Raw genomic sequence first — 21,802 nt, 5'->3', positions numbered from 1 at the left:
TTGGCCTTGAGCGGCTGGCATTGGGAGCCTGGAGGAGGGTGCGGGGGAAGATCGACTTTGGAGGAAGACAGAGAGTGTTGTTATGGAGTTATTATGCAAATAATGTGACACTGTTTGTTTATGGTAACATTGCATTGCCTTATACTTTCTGTTTCCTGTTCCTACCTCTGACCTGGATGTAGTTCTATAGTTCAACATAATTCCTCACACTAACAGCTTGTAGTGTCTTTATTTCTATACATGAAACATGGTGTCAGAAGTAACTAGAATAAGGACTGAGCCTCTTGTGCAGCAACTTGTGAATATGGTACTCTAAGGGATGAATTAATAAGGGACAAAACTGTTCTCGGCGTATCTAGTGAGAGCTCATGCAGGCGTCTACTAAGAGAACATGACTTAACTTCAAACACAGCCATTGAAACGTGCCGTACAGCGGAGCACACTGACAGACGTTTGAAAGTTATGGAACAAGACAGACAGCAGACCGACAGCATAAACATTGCAATGCAGTGACAACACATAAGCAAACCACAGCAACAACGCCACCTGTTTAGAACAAATGCTGCAAACCCTACAGCATGCAAATATTGTGGGACTGTGCATAAAAGAGTTAAAGAGCAATGTCCAGCTTATGGGAAGTCTTGTAGGACTTGCGGAAGAACAAATCAATTTGCTAATCTTTGAGGAAGAGCCACACAGCGCTGAAGTGATATACAGTAGTGAATTGATCGGCACTGTGCAAGCCAGAGGAAAGAAATGGTTTGTAACTTTAAATTTAAATAATAAGCCCCAATCCTGCCAGCTCGATTCAGGAGCAACATGTGATGTAATGTGCTTGAGAGACAAAATGATGTTAGCACTAGAAGTACGTCTACTGCCAAGTGACACAAGACTAAAAATATACTTAGGTGAGCTTATGAAATCTCTAGGGCCTAGATTTGGAGTTTGGCATTAGCTGTGAAAACCAGCGTTAGAGGCTCCTAACGCTGGTTTTGGCCGCCCGCTGGTATTTGGAGTCAGTGATTAAAGGGTCTAACGCTCACTTTTCAGCCGCGACTTTTCCATACCGCAGATCCCCTTACGTCAATTGCGTATCCTATCTTTTCAATGGGATCTTCCTAACGACGGTATTTAGAGTCGTTTCTGAAGTGAGCGTTAGAGCTCTAACGACAAAACTCCAGCCGCAGGAAAATAGCAGTAGTTAAGAGCTTTCTGGGCTAACGCCGGTTCATAAAGCTCTTAACTACTGTACCCTAAAGTACACTAACACCCATAAACTACCTATGTACCCCTAAACCGAGCTCCCCCCACATCGCCGCCACTCGATTAAAAAATTTTAACCCCTAATCTGCCGACCGCCACCTACGTTATACTTATGTACCCCTAATCTGCTGCCCCTAACACCGCCGACCCCTGTATTACATTTATTAACCCCTAACCTGCCCCCCACAACGTCGCCGCCAGCTACTTAAAATAATTAACCCCTAATCTTCCGACCGCAAAGCGCCGCCACCTACGTTATCCCTATGTACCCCTAATCTGCTGCCCCTAACACCGCCGACCCCTATATTATATTTATTAACCCCTAATCTGCCCCCCTCAACGTCGCCGACACCTGCCTACACTTATTAACCCCTAATCTGCCGAGCGGACCTGAGTGCTACTATAATAAATGTATTAACCCCTAATCCGCCTCACTAACCCTATAATAAATAGTATTAACCCCTAATCTGCCCTCCCTAACATCGCCGACACCTAACTTCAATTATTAACCCCTAATCTGACGACCGGAGCTCACCGCTACTATAATAAATGGATTAACCCCTAAAGCTAAGTCTAACCCTAACACTAACACCCCCCTAAGTTAAATATAATTTAAATCTAACAAAATAAATTAACTCTTATTAAATAAATTATTCCTATTTAAAGCTAAATACTTACCTGTAAAATAAACCCTAATATAGCTACAATATAAATTATAATTATATTATAGCTATTTTAGGATTTATATTTATTTTACAGGCAACTTGGTAATTATTTTAACCAGGTACAATAGCTATTTAATAGTTACCTAGTTAAAATAATAACAAATTTACCTGTAAAATAAATCCTAACCTAAGATATAATTAAACCTAACACTACCCTATCAATAAATTAATTAAATAAACTACCTACAATTACCTACAATTAACCTAACACTACACTATCAATAAATTAATTAAACACAATTGCTACAAATAAATACAATTACATAAACTAGCTAAAGTACAAAAAATAAAAAAGAACTAAGTTACAAAAAATAAAAAAATATTTACAAACATAAGAAAAATATTACAACAACCCACCACCCACATACCCCTAATCTAACCCAAACCCCCCTTAAATAAACCTAACACTAAGCCCCTGAAGATCTTCCTACCTTGTCTTCACCATCCAGGTTCACCGATCCGTCCTGAAGAGCTCCACCGATGTCCTGATCCAAGCCCAAGTGGGGGGCTGAAGAGGTCCATGATCCGGTCAAAGTCTTCATCCAAGCGGGGCAGAAGAGGATCTTCCATCCGATTGAAGTCTTCATCCAAGCAGCATCCATCCGGAGCGAAGCGGCAGGATCCTGAAGACCTCCAGCGCGGAACATCCATCCGGCCCGATGACTGAACGACGAATGACTGTTCCTTTAAGGGACGTCATCCAAGATGGCGTCCCTCGAATTCCGATTGGCTGATAGGATTCTATCAGCCAATCGGAATTAAGGTAGGAATTTTCTGATTGGCTGATGGAATCAGCCAATCAGAATCAAGTTCAATCCGATTGGCTGATCCGATCAGCCAATCAGATTGAGCTCGCATTCTATTGGCTGATCGGAACAGCCAATAGAATGCGAGCTCAATCTGATTGGCTGATTGGATCAGCCAATCGGATTGAACTTGATTCTGATTGGCTGATTCCATCAGCCAATCAGAAAATTCCTACCTTAATTCCGATTGGCTGATAGAATCCTATCAGCCAATCGGAATTCGAGGGACGCCATCTTGGATGACGTCCCTTAAAGGAACAGTCATTCGTCGTTCAGTCGTCGGGCCGGATGGATGTTCCGCGCTGGAGGTCTTCAGGATCCTGTCGCTTCGCTTCGGATGGATGCTGCTTGGATGAAGACTTCAATCGGATGGAAGATCCTCTTCTGCCCCGCTTGGATGAAGACTTTGACCGGATCATGGACCTCTTCAGCCCCCCGCTTGGGCTTGGATCAGGACATCGGAGGAGCTCTTCAGGACGGATCGGTGAACCTGGATGGTGAAGACAAGGTAGGAAGATCTTCAGGGGCTTAGTGTTAGGTTTATTTAAGGGGGGTTTGGGTTAGATTAGGGGTATGTGGGTGGTGGGTTGTAATGTTGGGGGGGGGTATTGTATGTTTTTTTTTACAGGCAAAAGAGATGAAATTCTTGGGGCATGCCCCGCAAAGGGCCCTGTTCAGGGCTGGTAAGGTAAAAGAGCTTTTACCTTTTTTAATTTAGAATAGGGTAGGGAATTTTTTATTTTGGGGGGCTTTGTTATTTTATTAGGGGGCTTAGAGTAGGTGTAATTAGTTTAAAATTGTTGTAATATTTTTCTTATGTTTGTAAATATTTTTTTATTTTTTGTAACTTAGTTCTTTTTTATTTTTTGTACTTTAGCTAGTTTATGTAATTGTATTTGTAGCAATTGTGTTTAATTAATTTATTGATAGTGTAGTGTTAGGTTAATTGTAGGTAATTGTAGGTAGTTTATTTAATTAATTTATTGATAGGGTAGTGTTAGGTTTAATTATATCTTAGGTTAGGATTTATTTTACAGGTAAATTTGTTATTATTTTAACTAGGTAACTATTAAATAGCTATTGTAAAATAAATATAAATCCTAAAATAGCTATAATATAATTATAATTTATATTGTAGCTATATTAGGGTTTATTTTACAGGTAAGTATTTAGCTTTAAATAGGAATAATTTATTTAATAAGAGTTAATTTATTTCGTTAGATTTAAATTATATTTAATTTAGGGGGGTGTTAGTGTTAGGGTTAGACTTAGCTTTAGGGGTTAATCCATTTATTATAGTAGCGGTGAGCTCCGGTCGTCAGATTAGGGGTTAATAATTGAAGTTAGGTGTCGGCGATGTTAGGGAGGGCAGATTAGGGGTTAATACTATTTATGATAGGGTTAGTGAGGCGGATTAGGGGTTAATAACTTTATTATAGTAGCGCTCAGGTCCGCTCGGCAGATTAGGGGTTAATAAGTGTAGGCAGGTGTCGGCGACGTTGTGGGGGGCAGATTAGGGGTTAATAAATATAATATAGGGGTCGGCGATGTTAGGGCAGCAGATTAGGGGTATATAGGGATAACGTAGGTTGCGGCGGTTTACGGAGCGGCAGATTAGGGGTTAAAAATAATATGCAGGGGTCAGCGATAGCGGGGGCGGCAGATTAGGGGTTAATAAGTGTAAGGTTAGGGGTGTTTAGACTCGGGGTACATGTTAGAGTGTTAGGTGCAGACGTAGGAAGTGTTTCCCCATAGGAAACAATGGGGCTGCGTTAGGAGCTGAACGCTGCTTTTTTGCAGGTGTTAGGTTTTTTTACAGCTCAAACAGCCCCAATGTTTCCTATGGGGATATCGTGCACAAGCACGTTTTTGAGGCTGGCCGCGTCCGTAAGCAACTCTGGTATCGAGAGTTGCATTTGCGGTAAAAATGCTCTACGCTCCTTTTTTGGAGCCTAACGCAGCATTTGTTTGAACTCTCGATACCAGAGTTAAATTTATGGTGCGGCCAGAAAAAAGCCCGCGGAGCGTTAACAGCCCTTCTACCGCCGAACTCCAAATCTAGGCCTAGGACTCTTCAGGACAGAATGTGTCATACGTGGAAGGACACACAAGCTAGGGTTCAAAATTGTGGAAGCCTGCCAAAAGCCACTGTTATCCGGCTAAACCTGTGAGCGTCTAGGGCTGATGCATTTCTCTATCCCCGCAGAGCTCAACATGATGGACAATCAATTCAATGGGCCCTTGACAAAACATTTGCTAGTAAAGGAATTAGTGATGTTTTTACTGGGCCAGTAGAATCTGTACCAGGGGATGTTCATTTCTACCTTTACATAAGTGTCCCTCCAGTACATGGTGCACCACGCAATGTGCCAGTGGCCATAAAACAGGCAGTTAAGGTGCAGCTCGACCAGTATGAGGCTGATGGATGTTTAGCAACAGTGACTGAACCAACTGATTGGATAAGTAACATGGTGATTGTAAAGAAGCCTGATAAGCTAAGAATATGCATAGATCCCAAATTCTTGAATCAGACACTGAGGCAATCTCACTACATCATGCCAACTCTCGAGGATGTTTTGTACAAGCTGCCTAAGGCACATCTGTTTACGCTTGTTGATGCCCGAGATGCATTTTTTTTTTACAATGTAAGTTGGATAATGCAAGTATCTACATTACAACCTTCTGAACTCCATTGGGCAGGAAAAGATGGCTCAAGTTGCATTTTGGAGTATCAGCTGCACCAGAGGTGTATCAACGTAAACAACATGAACTATTGGCTAAATTCAGTGGTATCGAACCAATAGCTGATGACATCCTTGTGGTTGGCTGTGGGGATACAGATAGGGAAGCAGAGCAAGATCATGATGGCAAACTATTGGAACTGATGAATCGTTGTAGGCAGGTGAAACTAAGACTTTGCATGAAAAAACTGCAATTCAAGGTCAAAGAGGTCCGCTTCCATGGACACATACTCTCGTTTGAGGGTTTGAAGGCTGACCCAGAAAAAAATCAGAGCTATACTGGATATGCCACAGCCGGCGAATGTGAAATCCTTGCAGCGCTTAATAGTATTTGTTACCTACCTATCAAAATTCCTACCACACCTCTTAGAGGTTTGCGAGCCATTGAGAAGGCTTCTGGACAAGGATGCAGTTTGGCATTGGCTTCCTAAGCATGATAATGTGGTGCAGGACATCAAACGTTTGGTCACAGATACACCTGTCCTGAAATACTATGATGTTACAAAACCTGTAACTATTCAAAGTGACACAAGCAAAAGTGGACTAGGGTGTTGCCTATTGCAAGCTGACCAGCCTATCGCTTTTGCTTCTAGAGCACTGACCCTTACTGAGCAAAACTATGCACAAATCAAAAAGGAATGTCTGAGTATTGTGTTTGCCTGCCACATTTTTGTCACTACCTCTACAGTCGTGACAAGATCACGGCAGAAACTGACCATAAGCCTCTGATATCTATTTTCAAGAAACCACTTTTGTGTGCACCAAAACGTCTACAGAGCATGTTGCTCATGTTACAAAATTATTGCCTAAATGTTGTCTATAAACCTGGACCTGAAATGTACATTAGTGACACTCTTAGCAGAGCTACAGCAGCAAGTGGTACACCTGAGAGTGCACAACACACAGTTTGCAATGTTTAAAAGGACCTAGATGTCCTGTCGCAGATTAATCATTCAGACTATTTAAACGTCACAGACCAACGATTGCTTCAGATAAGACAGCACACAGAAATTGACGAGAGTTTGCAAGTACTTAAGTATGTTGTTCTGAATGGTGGGCCAGATTCAAAGGCAGAGGTGCCATTAATTGTAAGAGAATACTGGACTTTCCAAAATGAAATCGGCATTCAGAATGGTGTACTGTACAAGGGGTCAAGGGTCATCATTCCTAAATCATCAAGATTGGAGATGCTGACGCGAATTCATGCCAGTCACATTGGCGGAGAAGCATGCTATAGGCAGGCATGAGATACCCTATATTGGCCCAACATGCAAAATGAGATTAGAGACTTTGTTAGCCGTTGTTCAGCATGCAATGAATATGCACAGGCACAACAGAAAGAACCCATGATGTCACATGTGCTGCCCACACGGCCTTGGCAAATTGTAAGCATGGATTTACTGAATTATGCTGGGAAAGATTTTCTACTAATTGTTGATCACTATTCTGACTTTTGGGAGATTGAGCTCCTTCCCGACCTGTCTGCTGAAACTACAATCAAGCGTTGTAAAGCACAGTTTGCACATCATGGACAGCCAGACAGGGTAATCTCAGATAATGGACCTCAGTTTGCATGTGAGCAATTCAGACAGTTCTCTACAGATTGGGGGTTTCAGCATCTTACCTATTCCCCGCGACACCCTCAAGCTAATGGCAAAGCGGGATCAGCTGTAAAGATAGTGAAGAATCTTTGCAAGAAGGCCAAGCATGAAGGTAGTGACCCATGGAAAGCCATTCCACATTAGAGGAACACCCCAACTGAAGGGATGGACAGTAGTCCTGCACAGCGCTTGATGTCAAGGAGGCTGCAGACTTCATTGCCAGTGGCAAATAAATTACTTGAACCTTGTGTGGTAACAGGGGTACTGGAGAAACTGTGACGGAGGAAACAGATCTCCAAACTGACATACAATGTGTCTGCCAAAGACTTACCTGAACTAAGCATTGGAGAGCCAATCTGTATGAAGCTGCTCCCTGGTGACAGGACTGGTCACTGGAGGCTGGGTACCTGTGTTCAGAGGGTTGCTCCTCGCTCATATCTTGTAGATGTGGAAGGCAGTCTCTTCCGCCGCAATCGAGTGGACCTGCGAGTGGCAGAACATCTCACCACACAAGCCTATAAGCATCATGCACTTGAGCTTCCCGAGGCTCTCAATGCACTTCTACTGGACCACATAAGGAAGGCAGAGACAATACTGCTGTCATATCAGAAGGATACAATGAGGATGACATAATGCAGCCTCTTATACAGGAAGTTCTTCTGTGCCAAACACACCAGCCAGGAAAGAGGGCAACTCCTTATCAACACTTTCTGGAGCTGAACAGCTTTCCTCAGGCAAAATCCCTGTGGCCTTGCGTAGCGGTCGAGTTTCAAGACCACCAGATAGACTTAGTAGTGTATCTACCAGTAATGCATTATGTTATGTTTAAGAATGTTCGGGATCTGTTTTAGGTAAATTTTGGATTAAATGTAAAAAGGGGAGATGTTATGGAGTTATTATGCAAATACTGTGACTCTGTTTGTTTATGGTAACATTGTATTGCCGTATACTTCCTGTTTCCTGTTCCTACCTCTGACCTGGATGTAGTTCTATAGTTTAACATGATTCCTCACACTAACAGCTTGTAGTGTCTTTATCTCTATACATGAAACAAGTGTTTGGGAGAGGAGCAGATGGTGGCAGCTGAGGTCCGGGCTTGTGAGGTAGTGTGGACTGAGGTGAGTTGCTGTGTAGGTTTAGGACAGTTAACTACTTCTTCTACTTCTTTACTGAGTGGGTTTGGGACAATGGGGCTTGGGGTAACTCAGCTTGGTAACTGGTCAGTGGTGGACGACCCCAATGAAGAACACTGTGGGATCTGCATTCTTATCGCAGAAACTGAAGGATCTCTGCAGAAAGAACGGCAGTGTCAGTTAAAAAAAAAAAAAATGCCTGCACTTTTAATTTCTGCCTGCGGGTGTCACTGTTCCGTTCTATCTCAATGGAAATATTTGCTACATTCCTCTCTTTTCAATTTCCTCTCACTTCCTGGTCTCCAGTGTGTTACAGGGAACAGCACAGAAATGGTAAGTCAGGGCTTAACAAATGTATTCTAGGAGTGTAGGAGCCAACCAAAATACTTAGATTTTTGTTTTTAATAAGTGTGTGTGTTTATGTTTGTGTATGTTGTGTATGTTGTGTGTATATGTTGTGTGTGTGTGTATATGTTGTGTGTGTGTGTATATGTTGTGTGTGTGTGTATATGTTGTGTGTGTGTGTATATGTTGTGTGTGTGTGTGTATATGTTGTGTGTGTGTATATGGTGTGTGAGTATATGGTGTGTGTGTGTATATGGTGTGTGTGTATATGGTGTGTGTGTATATGGTGTGTGTATGTGTATATGTTGTATGCGTGTATACGGTGTGTGTGGTGTGTGTGTGTATTTGTTGTGTGTGTATATGTTGTCTGTGTGCATATATGTTGTGTGTGTATGTATATAGTGTGTGTGTGCATATGGTGCTTGTGTGTATATGGTGTGTGTATATGTGTGTGTATATGTGGTGTGTGTGTATGGTGTGTGTGTGTGTGTGTGGTGTGTGTGTGTGTATATATATATATGGTGTGTGTATATGGGGTGTGTGTATGTGTGTATATATGGTGTGTGTGTGTGTATATGGTGTGTATATATGGTGTGTGTGTGTGTATATGGTGTGTGTGTGTATGTGTATATGGTGTGTGTGTGTATATATGGTGTGTGTATATGGTGTGTGTATATGTTTGTGTGTGTGTGTATATGGTGTGTGTGTATGTTGTGTGTGTGTGTATGGTGTGTGTGTGTATGGTGTGTGTGTGTGTGTATGTTGTGTATATGGTGTATGTGTCTGTGTGTGTATATATGGTGTGTGTGTGTATATAGTGTGTGTGTGCATATGGTGTGTGTGTGTGTATATGGTGTGTGTGTTTGTGTGTGTATATGGTGTGTGGATATGATGTGTGTGTATATGGTGCATGAGTGTGTGTGTATATGGTGTGTGTGTGTGTATGGGGTGTGTGTATATGGTGTGTGTGTATATGGTGCATGAGTGTGTGTGTATATATGGTGTATGTGTATATGGTGTGTGTGTGTGTGTGTGTATATGGTGTATACACAGGCTGTGCATGAACCTGTCCTCATGCACACTGATTAAGGGCAACAAACACAGCAACACCAGCTTCTTAAAGACACTGCAGAAAAATATTCACTAAAAAAAAATCTCATCGCAGAAAATGAAAAAAAGTTCTGCCTCTGTGGTGGACGAATAATAACTGTGTGGACACTCAGTCTGTCAATAATACTAGGCTAGCTTTAATTACAGAGAAAATAATTTTATTATTTTTAAACACTGCTGTACATGCATAGCTGTGCTTGCCTAGTGATTAAAATAATGTTTACATTTTATTTTTGTGTGTGTGCGTGCATGTGTATGTGCAGAATTTTATAATTCTGCAACTTTAATATATAAACTACAAGCATTTCAAAGTGCATTCTTTCACAAATTTAATAACATTGTTTGTGGGGGCCTCATTTTGAAAGTTTCGCTAAAGGGAAGTCCCACTGTTTACAACTATTAAAAACTTTTCTACCTAAGTGGAAAAAGGTAGGTCCTTGTAGTCAGTGTAGTAAAGTGGTTGTACTTATAAAATCACATTATAAAAAATGTACTGAGTAAGAAAAAGGATGAGATGCTGGTAAGAAATATATTGTTTCTAAAATCTATCTAAAGTCAGAATTGTATTAAATGTAAAGACTTGTGATAATATCTATTAGATTCCATTTTCTCTTCCATCAGAGTTTTTGACCTCACCCGGGTTAGCCCCCCCTTATTAAAAAAAATTAACAAATTATCATTCCATTTGTTAGATCTTTGTTAGATCAGGTTAGATCAACAGTTTTTTTCGTTAGATCTACTCTAAAATATGAAATATTAACAATCTTTGTCAGGGGGGCTAACCCGTAGCCAGCCCCCCTCAACAAAAATGTTGACAAAATGTTATTGATTATGATAGCTGCATGTTAGATCAGGTTTGATCAGCCAAAAGTTTTGTTAGATCTAGTCTAACAAAAAAAACAGTTGATCTAACCTGATCTAACATATAAATATCAAAATCAATAAAATTTGGTCCAGATTTGAGTTGAGGGGGGGCTAACCCGTGATCACCCCTCCCCCGCACACAAAATAGGATTGTGAATACCGCCGCTTGCGTGATAGATCTGATGAAAAAAATAGTTGATCTAAACTGATCTAATGTATATCTATCAAAATCAATCAAATTTGGTCTAGATTTCAGTTGAGGGGGGCTAACCTGGGGATCACCCCTCCCCTGCACACAAACTAGGATTGTGAATACCGCCGCTTGCGTGATAGATCTAATGAAAAAAAAGTTGATCTAACCTGATCTACTGTGTATCTATCAAAATCAATAAAATTTGGTCCAGATTTCAGTTGAGGGGGGGGGGCTAGCCCAGTGATCACCCCTCCCCCGCACACAAAATAGGATTTTGAATACCGCCGCTTGCGTCATAGATCTAAATGAAAAAAATAGTTGATCTAACCTGATCTAAGGTATATCTATCAAAATCAATACAATTTGGTCCAGATTTCAGTTGAGGGGGGCTAGCCCAGTGATCACCCCTCCCCAGCACACAAAATATAATTGTGAATACCGCCGCTTGAGTGATAGATCTGATGAAAAAATAGTTGATCTAACCTGATCTAACGTATATCTATCAAAATCAATAACATTTTGTCCAGATTTCAGTTGAGGGGGGCTAGCCCAGTGATCACTCCTGCCCCACACACAAAATAGGATTGTGAATACCGCCGCTTGCGTGATAGATCTAACAAAAAAAAATAGTTGATCTAACCTGATCTAATGTATATCTATTAAAATCAATAATATTTGGTCCAGATTTCAGTTGAGGGGGGTGGCTAACCCAGGGATCATTCCTCCTCCGCAGACAAAATAGGATTGTTAATACCGCTGCTTGCGTGATAGATCTAACGAAAAAAAAACAGTTGATCTAACCTGATCTACAGTATATCTATCAAATTCAATAAAATTTGGTACAGATTTCAGTTGAGGGGGGCTAACCCGGGGATCACCCCTCCCCCACACACAAAATAGGATTGTGAATACCGCCACTTGTGTGATAGATCTAATGAAAAAAACAGTTGATCTAACCTGATCTAACATATATCTATCAAAATCAATAAAATTTGGTCCGGATTTCAGTTGAGGGGGGCTAGCCCCCCCCTCATTAAAAATGGAATATCTCAGTAACTAGACTAGATCTAACAAAACTTTTGGCTGATCAAACCTGATCTAACGTGTAGCTATCATAATCAATAAAATTTTGTCAACATTTTTTGTTTTTGTTGAGGGGTGCTGGCTACGGGTTAGCCCCCCCTGACAAAGATTGTTAATATTTCATATTTTAGAGTAGATCTAATGAAAAAAAATGTTGATCTAACCTGATCTAACAAAGATCTAACAAACGGAATGATAATTTGTTAAAATTTTGAATATGGGGGCCTAACCCGGGTGAGGTGAATTTTTGTGAGAAAATCACTGGGATTTCAAGTTGCGAGTCATGCAAATACATTCAACCAATGGCAGCCCATCCATATGGGCAGCAACAGTTCTGCCCAGCCATTTAAAATGCTCCCCAAAAACAATTGTTTTTTTGCCAATCTCTTATTTTTTTACTATAAATGTTTTTTTTTCCATTTTCATATAGATTGTTAATTTTATACTCAAATACATACATACATAATTCCATCAGACCAGACAGCAGTAAAGACTTGACTTCTCCATAGACATTTTTATGCAATTCTGACTTTCTTTTCTTTCACCCTTGTGCTTAAATTCTAAAACAATTGGCCGGTCAGCACATTGTTAACCACTCCAACAATTGCAGGCGCAGCCCTCATGGAATTCTATATAAAAAAAAAAAAAGGCTGTCCCTGAGGGTGGGGAGATGTCTCCCGTACAAATAATGAGAGATCTCTGCTAGGAAAAATAGAGGGCGAAGTACAGAGAGGGAAACCAGCATGTTTTAAAACTTTAATATTATGCTTATTACAAGTCAAATTACGCTGTTTTTTAGAATCAGAGCCTTTATCTCTTTTAATTTAGTTTTAATAGCATCACCATCTAGTGGCTTTATTGGTTCAGTGAAGGCATATCTAGAAGGCATGTAGGTCCTGATGTTCTAAAGCTCTCCGCTAGGATGAAATTATCTAAAATTATCCTTCAAAACTGCTAGATTCTAGAAAGGCAGATTTTGCTATACTTCTCTAAGTGGTGTTTCCTGTATTTTTGGATGTGAAGGAGAGACAAGCCCAGTAAAACATAGCACTGCACAACATGAGAGTTTTGTTACATTTACACATTTTACTTCTGATTGAGTTCTTTATAGGAACATTAAACACTAATTAAATCATTGATAGAATGATGTATTCAGAACAAAGTTTAGCCTGAGAATAATATATGCCTGTATTTTTTTAATACTATTAGTTGTTTAAATATTGAAAAAATTAGGGTAACATTTTTAATAATTTTAATAATTATTCATTTTTAATAATACATTGGTTGCCGCCATTTTGTAACTTAGGTTTCTTTTTCTGCTATGTCCAATTAGGGACAGTTATAAATGGCTTACTACAGTGTGGAATGTAACTGTGTTCACAGGAATTTGTGAAGCCAACAACATTAAAAATTAATATATAGGAAAATGACAAAATAAATAATGAAAATATATTGCAAAATTGTTTTACTACATTTAGATTCTTCATATAGCAATTGGGATTTTCCAAGTTCTATTTATGCTTTGACATTTTCTGTGTAACTTTAAAAAATCTGGACCATACTTTGTATCATTTTGTGTATCTTTTACAAATTGCATTGAACTTTGTATTTGTTGTATGTAAAATAAAACTGACAATTTCAGAAAGATGGAGGGACAGAGGATTCTGTCTGAATCTCTTTCACAATTCTAATGATAAGCTTTAAATCAAGTCTCACTAATTTCTCTCACCAGCTGTATGAAGGTGGTTTGCTAAACATTTTACAATACACTTAGTTGACTGAAGAGTAAAATGTATACTAAACTAGAAGAAAATGCAAGTTAAATTGTAGTGAAAGCATTTCAGTTCAATTTGTACTCGCTGAAAACGAGAATTTATAAAAGTGTCAGGTTCTCCCCTGTAAAAGGGACATGAAATCTAAAAATTTTCTTTAATGATTTAGATAGACCATACATTTTTAAACTACTTTCCAATTTACTTCTGTCATCCAATTTACTGTGTTCTTTTGGTAGCCTTTGATGAAAAGCATACCTAAGAAGGGTCAGGAATAGCAATGCACTACTGGGAGCTGGCTTCTGATTAGTGGTTGCTCTATATGCCTCTTGTCATAGGCTCACACAATGTGTTCAACTAGCTCACCGTAGTGCTTTGCTGCTACTTCAAGAAATGAAAACAATAGAATGAAGAAAATGTGATAAATGTAAACAAGAACGTTTCTCAGTTTGCGGCAAGTACAAATTAAACTGATATGTTTTAATTAAAATTTATCTTCCATTTGCTTCTAGTTTAGTATACATTATTTTTCTGTCAGTTAACCCCTTCCTGCCAGGACTTATTTGTCTACATCAGAGCAAATAAGTAAACGTTGAAATCCCTTCAGGACAGCCAAACAGCTAGGATGTTTCATGCCGTCCTAACGGCGCTAAAGCCCAGCGCAGTTAGGATGGCATGGAACGTCCTAACTGCGGGAAGGGGTTAAATAAGTGTATTGTGACTTTTGAGCAAACTTCACGTGCATACAGCTGACCAGCCTAGGAAACCTCCCTGTCCCTCCCATTTTCTAAAACTGTCAGTGAAATGTAATATTTTTAAAGATACACAGAAAAATATAAAGCATGATCCTAATTTGTTAAGGTAACACAAAAACGTTCAAAGCATAATCAGAATTTGTAAAAACACTGCTGTATACAGAATTTAAATGCATTAAATTACAAAATAGAAAGTATGTTTAAGTGTAATAACATTTAAATGACCCATTCCGAAATCTAAAGTAATATAAAATATAAAGCACAAAATGTAAATATAGCAAAACTTTAAATGCAGTATTATATTGCACTGAGCTTGTCTCTTCTTCACATACATGAATCCAGGAAACATCCCTTAGAGAAGAATAGCAAAATGTGCCGTTCTAGAATCTTGCCAGAGATCTTGCAGTGCTGTGGGATCATTTATATAATCTCATCTGAGCGGAGAGTTTTATGGGAGGCATCTCTTTTCTCTCTGGGACTCCCAGGTTCTGCCTTTCTCTTATGGAATTCAGAGAGTTCAGCCCCTGTGAAATATGTACTATAATTTCTCTCCAACCTGGGCCTTAAACCCACCAGTGTACTGTCTATAATATTGCAACAAAAAAATGACAGTAATAAAACAGTAATTTATTATACTTGGAGGGGGTACTCTTACTGTAGCCCTTCCACTCCCTGCAGTGTTCACTAACTTGAAGCTTGTTTTTGTTCCTTTCCTGTTTTAGCTAGGGTGGGAAATTCTGCTACAGGGAAAAAGAGAATATTTTAGTTTCTAGCAGTGGGATATGTGGTTTTAATCAAACTGAATATGTGAATAGTTACAGGTGTAATAACAGGCGTTATAAGGCTTGCCTGGAGACACCTGGTGTTATGCCTATTTGTTTGTTTCAGCCTCAATTTAACATTTTAATAGGCTTTAGGAAATTACACTCTTTTGGTGTTTGCTGATATTGTGTATCTAATACAGGATTTCCCACACTACCAATATCTCTTCAGATACAAAGTTATGCACCTCCAGTGATCTGTTCTAGAGAGTCCAGCATGCAGAGCACATTGTCACATCCAGTGATCTGTTCTAGAGAGTCCTGCCTGCAGAACACATTGTCACCTACAGTGATCTGTTCTAGAGAGTCCAGCCTGCAGAGCACATTGTCACATCCAGTGATCTGTTCTAGAGAGTCCTGCCTGCAGAACACATTGTCACCTCCAGTGATCTGTTATAGAGAGTCCAGCCTGCAGAGCACATTGTCACCTCCAGTGATCTGTTCTAGAGAGTACTGCCTGCAGAACACATTGTTACCTCCAATAATCTGTTCCAGAGAGTCCTGCCTGCAGAACACATTGTCACCTCCAGTGATCTGTTCTAGAGAGTCTAGCCTGCAGCGTACATTGTAACCTCCAGTAATCTGTTCTAGAGAATCCTACATGCAGAGTAGATTGCCACATCCAGTGATCTGTTATAGAGAGGCCTGCGTGCAGGGTACATTGTCACCTCCAGAGATCTGTTCTAGAGAGTCCTGCCTGCAGAGTATAATGTCACCTCCAGAGGTCTGTTATAGAAAGGCCTGCCTGCAGAGTACATTGTCACCTCCAGTGATCTGTTCTAGAGAGTCCCTGCAGAAAACATTGTCACCTCCAGTGATCTGTTCTAGAGAGTCCAGCCTGCAGAGCACATTGCTACCTCCAATAATCTGTTCTAGAGAGTCCTGCCTACAGAACACATTGTCACCTCCAGTCATCTGTTCTAGAGAGTCCAGCCTGCAGAGTGCATTGTCACATCCAGTGATCTGTTATAGAGAGGCCTGCCTGTAGGGTACATTGTCACCTCCAGAGGTCTGTTCTAGAGAGGCCTGTCTGCAGAGTGCATTGTCACCTCCAGAGGTCTGTTATAGAGAGGCCTGCCTGCAGGGTACATTGTCACATCCAGATGTCTGTTATAGAGAGGCCTGCCTGCAGAGTACATTGTCACCTCCAGAGGTCTGTTATAGAGAGACCTGCCTGCAGGGTACATTGCCAACTGCTGTGAACAGTTATAGAGAGTCCTGCCTGCAGTGCACAGAGCAAGAATATGTACAGCTACAATAAGATACAGATATGTGCTGGTTTATAATGCAGGATAGGTAGTCACTAATAGGAAGATATATAAGGTTGGGATGTATACAGCATACTTGCAAATGGAGAACTATACTGCTTTTTCCTTTTGTTTAGCTTATATCAATAGTAACTTATGGCATACTTGAACTAAAGGTTAGTAAACTTCTACCTCTTCTTAGGGTTCTTGGTGTTAACAAGCTGCTACCACGTTATAATACGTTACTGGCTATATTGTCTGTCCAATATAGATTATGTTACTCTAAGAACTGCTTATATTGAGCTGCTACCTTTTTTACTTTGGTACTCTACATGAACAGTTGAGTTTTATGGTCTTTTAGCTTGATGTTTCAATCTACTGCATTACTATTGTGTCAATTGTATAGGGAAAGGGTAATAAACAAATGCAGATTTCTTTCTTTCTCAAATGTCCTATATTAACTGCCTCAATTAAAAAAATAAAACAATATCACCCTAAGTTAATTCTCTGATGAAGTGAGCGGAGAGTCACAAAACGTGCCAGGAAAAACATATTGGGATTGTGACGTCACTTCCAGTTTGTCGCATAGCACACAAACGACTACAGGCCCTTTTGGGATGAACAAAGCAATAATTATTTGTTTCTACAATAAAGATGGATGAAATTCCGTTTCATCTACCCATCTTTAAGCTCAGTTATTTAGTGAACCAAATACAGTACACCAACTGAAGATTCTACCTCCCCACAGATGAAAAAACATCAGAGGGAACAGTGAGCAATATCACCTTTACCACAGATATTGAATTTAATTTCCCCCATTACATGAACATACCTCATAGCCTTGAGGTTGAAACAGGTGAGCACGTACATGACATACTGATACTTGAAATACTACACTATAAGTCTCTCCTGTTTTTTTCTCTTCTATATCCCCCATTTTCTACATATACAGTATGTATATATATATATATATATATATATATATAAAAATTGTTTATTAAATATATAGCTATAACTATATGAATATATACAAGTATATATATATATATATATATATATATATATATATATATATATATATATATATATATATATATATATATATATACATTATAAAAATAAATGTAGCACACGTTTTCAAAAGGCTGAACCTTTTATTAGAGCAACGTTTCGGGGCTCCTGCCCCTTTCTCAAGCTAATTTACAACTAACACACATACCCTTTTTAAAGGGTCAAACATAAAACAGGAAACGAATTACAAAGCAGGGGTGTGTCTAACAGGTGCTTCACATCATCACATATCCTGTGGGAAAAGAAAAAAAGTCAACACATCATTTTTTTAAAACCCTTATCACCCCTTAACAAGAATTGGATAACCTATTAAAAACACTTGCAGCAAGTCGCCAACCATATAAGCATTACTGCCTCAAAAACAAAAACTAAGATGAATCAGCTACACCTAACACTAGCAATAATGACTGATTTGTATATTACATGGTTATCATAACAATGGTAAAAGGTCAAACTCCCTGTTTAACCCCTTGGGATGTAGAGTATTGAGGAGCCAAATCCATTTGGCTTCTCGATTTAGTAAGTCCCTATGTCTGTCGCCCCATCTAAGCCTCTTGGGAGCACTGTCTATTACCAAATACCTAAGCTGATTAGCCTGATGACCCATTTCAGCGAAATGGGCAGGAACTGGCAAGTGCAACATTTTAGTATTACGGATGGTCGACTTATGTTGGCAAATACGGTCCCTTGTGACAATGTGTTCTGTAGGCAGGACTCTTTGGGTGGTCTCACCAACATATAGTAGCCCACAGGGACACTTAAGCACATAGACAACATAAGCCGAATCACATGTGTAATATCCTTTAATCTGATATTTCCTTCCTGTATATGGGTGGGATATAACTCCTCCCTTAATAACATTATTGCACTGAGCACACCCCAAACAAGGGAATGTAACTTCCTTGGGGGTTCCAAAAAATTGTTTCTGAGTATAACTCCTAGGTTTCTCAGACATGGCATGTACCAACTTTCTACCTATCGTATGGCCCTTCCTATATGAGGCTCTAGGGACTTCCCTAAATTCCTCAATCTCTGGACAGGTATCTCGTAGGAGGTACCAATGTTTTTTTTATGATGTTATATACTTTTTTGCTCAGGGTGCTATATGAGCTTACAAAATTCATTCTACCTCCCTTTACAGTGTTCTTTCTTTTACTATTTACATTGTTTATTCTATTCTGACTGGGCAATTTTTCAGAGATTCCTCTATAGTGATTAACTCTTGAGCATCATAGCCTCTGTTGACAAATTTGCTCTTCATGCTCTCAGACCTATCACGTCTAATAAGTGGGTCCGATACAATTCTTTCTACTCTTAATAGTTGTGATCTAGGCACACTTTGAAAGACTCGTGGGGGGTGGAAGCTATTTCTGTGCAGGAGTGTGTTTCTATCTGTGCTTTTTACAAAAATATCTGTTGCTAATCCTCCCATTTTTTTTGTACACCATTGTATCCAAAAATTCCACTTTCTGCATATCCATCTTGCTACTAAATTTTAGAAAGGAAACTGCATTTTCTATGCAGTTTTTAAATTCCATTAATGTTTCAGGGGGGGCTCCGCCACACGATGAACAAATCATCTATGTAGCGGAACCACCCCAAACAATGTTTGGAAAAAAGTGGATTGGTGTAAACATGCCTTTCCTCTATGGCATCCATCACCAAACAGGCATAGGATGGGGCCACATTCGACCCCATCGCTGTGCCTGTTTTTTGCATATAAAATTGATTTTCAAAGAGGAAGAAATTATTGGTGAGTACCAAATTTAACAGCTCTAAAAGCCATTTTTGTTGAATGTCACTGTACTGCTTACATTTTTCCAACGCTTCATCTACACAGTCTATCCCCACATCGTGGGGAATGGCCATGTAAAGGGAAGTAACATCCCAAGTGTCCAGGATGACGCTGTCATCTATCTGTTTAATAGCATTAATTTTCTCAATAAATTGTATTGTGTCCCTGGCATACGATTTACCTTGTATTACCAATGGAGCCAAGATGTTATCCAAAAACTGTGAGGTAGGGCTAATCAGAGAGCCAATGCCCGCCACTATGGGCCTACCCGGTGGGTCTATGAGTTGTTTATGTACTTTTGGTACCACATAGAAAACAGGACTAAGAGGATGTGTAGGTGTTAAAAATTGATACATTTTCTGTGTTGTGTTTTAAACCCTTATCCAAAATTCTTTTTAAAGGGACAGTAAACCTTAAAAATAATGTTATATAATTCTGCACATAGTGCAGAATTATATAACATTATTTAAGTGCTATAGTTCTAAACAGCTTTTTTCTCTTTAAATATGTTAAAATTACGGCGCTTTTACAGACCCGCTCTCTGCTCTCTGCTGAGCGGGTCTGTAATATTCAGTCAGCGCATCGGGCCAGCTGTATAGTCACAGCCCGGCCCAACTGCGCCATAGCACTAAATGCAGCTTAGAACTATAGCACTTAAATAATGTTATATAATTCTGCACTATGTGCAGAATTATATAACATTATTTTTAAGGTTTACTGTCCCTTTAAGGCTCTGCATACATTATCTGTAGGATTTGTATTCAACTTGTCATAAACCAACACATCTGTCAATTGTCGCATAATTTGTCCGCGGGCTTGATCGTGATGGACACATTCTTTTCCAATTTTTGTAAAATATTAAATTCTTGTTTTGAAAAATTATATCTGCCTTTATATGGGGAATTTTTACATACCAAATCTTTATACTCATTGTCCACTATTTTTATGAATGTCTCAACCGCCTCATTGTCACCTGAGGGGTTAAACATACTTTTTACAGTTAGTCCCAATGGTGTTAAATAAAAAATCTCTGTCACTGTTGTCTTGTTGATTTAATATCAAGTCCTCTCGGAGAGCAAAGAAAGCCTTCAATCGAATGCCCCTATAAAAGCGTGTTAGATCTTTCATGAGAAAAAACGTGTCAGCCTGCTCTGTAGGGCAAAATGTAAGTCCTAATTACACCTTTGCTCTCATGAAAGATCTAACATGCTTTTATAGGGGCATTTGATTGAAGGCTTTCTTTGCTCTCCGAGAGGACTTGATATTAAATCAACAATGACAAAGAGATTTTTGATTTAACACCATTGGGACTAACTGTAAAAAGTATGTTTAACCCCTCAGGTGACAATGAGGCGGTTGAGACATTCATAAAAATAGTGGACAATGGGTATAAAGATTTGGTATGTAAAAATTCCACATATAAAGGCAGATATAATTTTTCAAAACAAGAATTTAATATTTTACAAAAATTGGAAAAGGATGTGTCCATCACGATCAAGCCCGCGGACAAGGGCGGGGCAGTGGTTGTGATGGACACAGAAAATATAGGGCAGAAATTATGCGACAATTGACATATGTGTTGGTTTATGAAAAGTTGAATACAAATCCTACAGATAGCGTATCATGTCTGACAGACATCGCTGAATGCCGACAGGATACGCCGTCGGCATTTAACATTGCACAAGCAGTTCACCAGAACTGCTTGTGCAATGCCGCCCCTGCAGATTTGCGACCAATCGGCCGCTAGCAGGCGGTGTCAATCAACCCAAATTATATAGGATCGGGAGGATTGCAGACCGCAGCCTCAGAGGCAGGGGACCAGTTATGGAGCAGCGGTATTTAGACCGCTGCTTCATAGTTGCTATTTCCTGAAGGCTCGCCTGGAAACAGGGACATCAGGGGCCATTCAGCCCTTGATAAATCGGCCCCTATAAGTTGTCTTGCTTCTTCCTCTACTTTTTGTCTGGGTGTTAGCCAAAGTGGTGGAGTTATCTGTGAGGTTTGTTTGCCCCACCAACCTTGAAAATCACCAGGCGCCACTGCATTCAACAACCGTATTTATTACTATTTATAGCAATTGTAATTGTCACATTGTCACATAATATACAATATGTAAATTGAGTTACAAACCTTTTTACAGAATTTTTCCAACAGTGTAAGAACTCATTGAAAAATTTAGATTTTCTCAATATAGACTTTCAAACTTTTATGAAGTGTTTACTAATTTATTGTATCTTGCCCAGCAGTAAAAAAACAATATCCTTGAATAAGTGGAAGACAATTGTAATTAAGTAATTTGGAGATCGATATAATAAACAGTGACAGAACGTTACTTACATTCCACCTATCAATTCATAACATAATGAAGAAACACTTTTTATTATTGCAATGTAGAAAGATTCCAAGAAGTTCACAAAACAATTGTTTAATTATTAAACAAACTTCAAAGTAGCATCAGTGACAAGTATTTCAGCATT

Source organism: Bombina bombina, chromosome 4 (genome assembly GCF_027579735.1).
Source record: "Bombina bombina isolate aBomBom1 chromosome 4, aBomBom1.pri, whole genome shotgun sequence".
Classification (NCBI taxonomy): Eukaryota; Metazoa; Chordata; class Amphibia; order Anura; family Bombinatoridae; genus Bombina; species Bombina bombina.
This window is presented reverse-complemented; position numbering follows the sequence as displayed.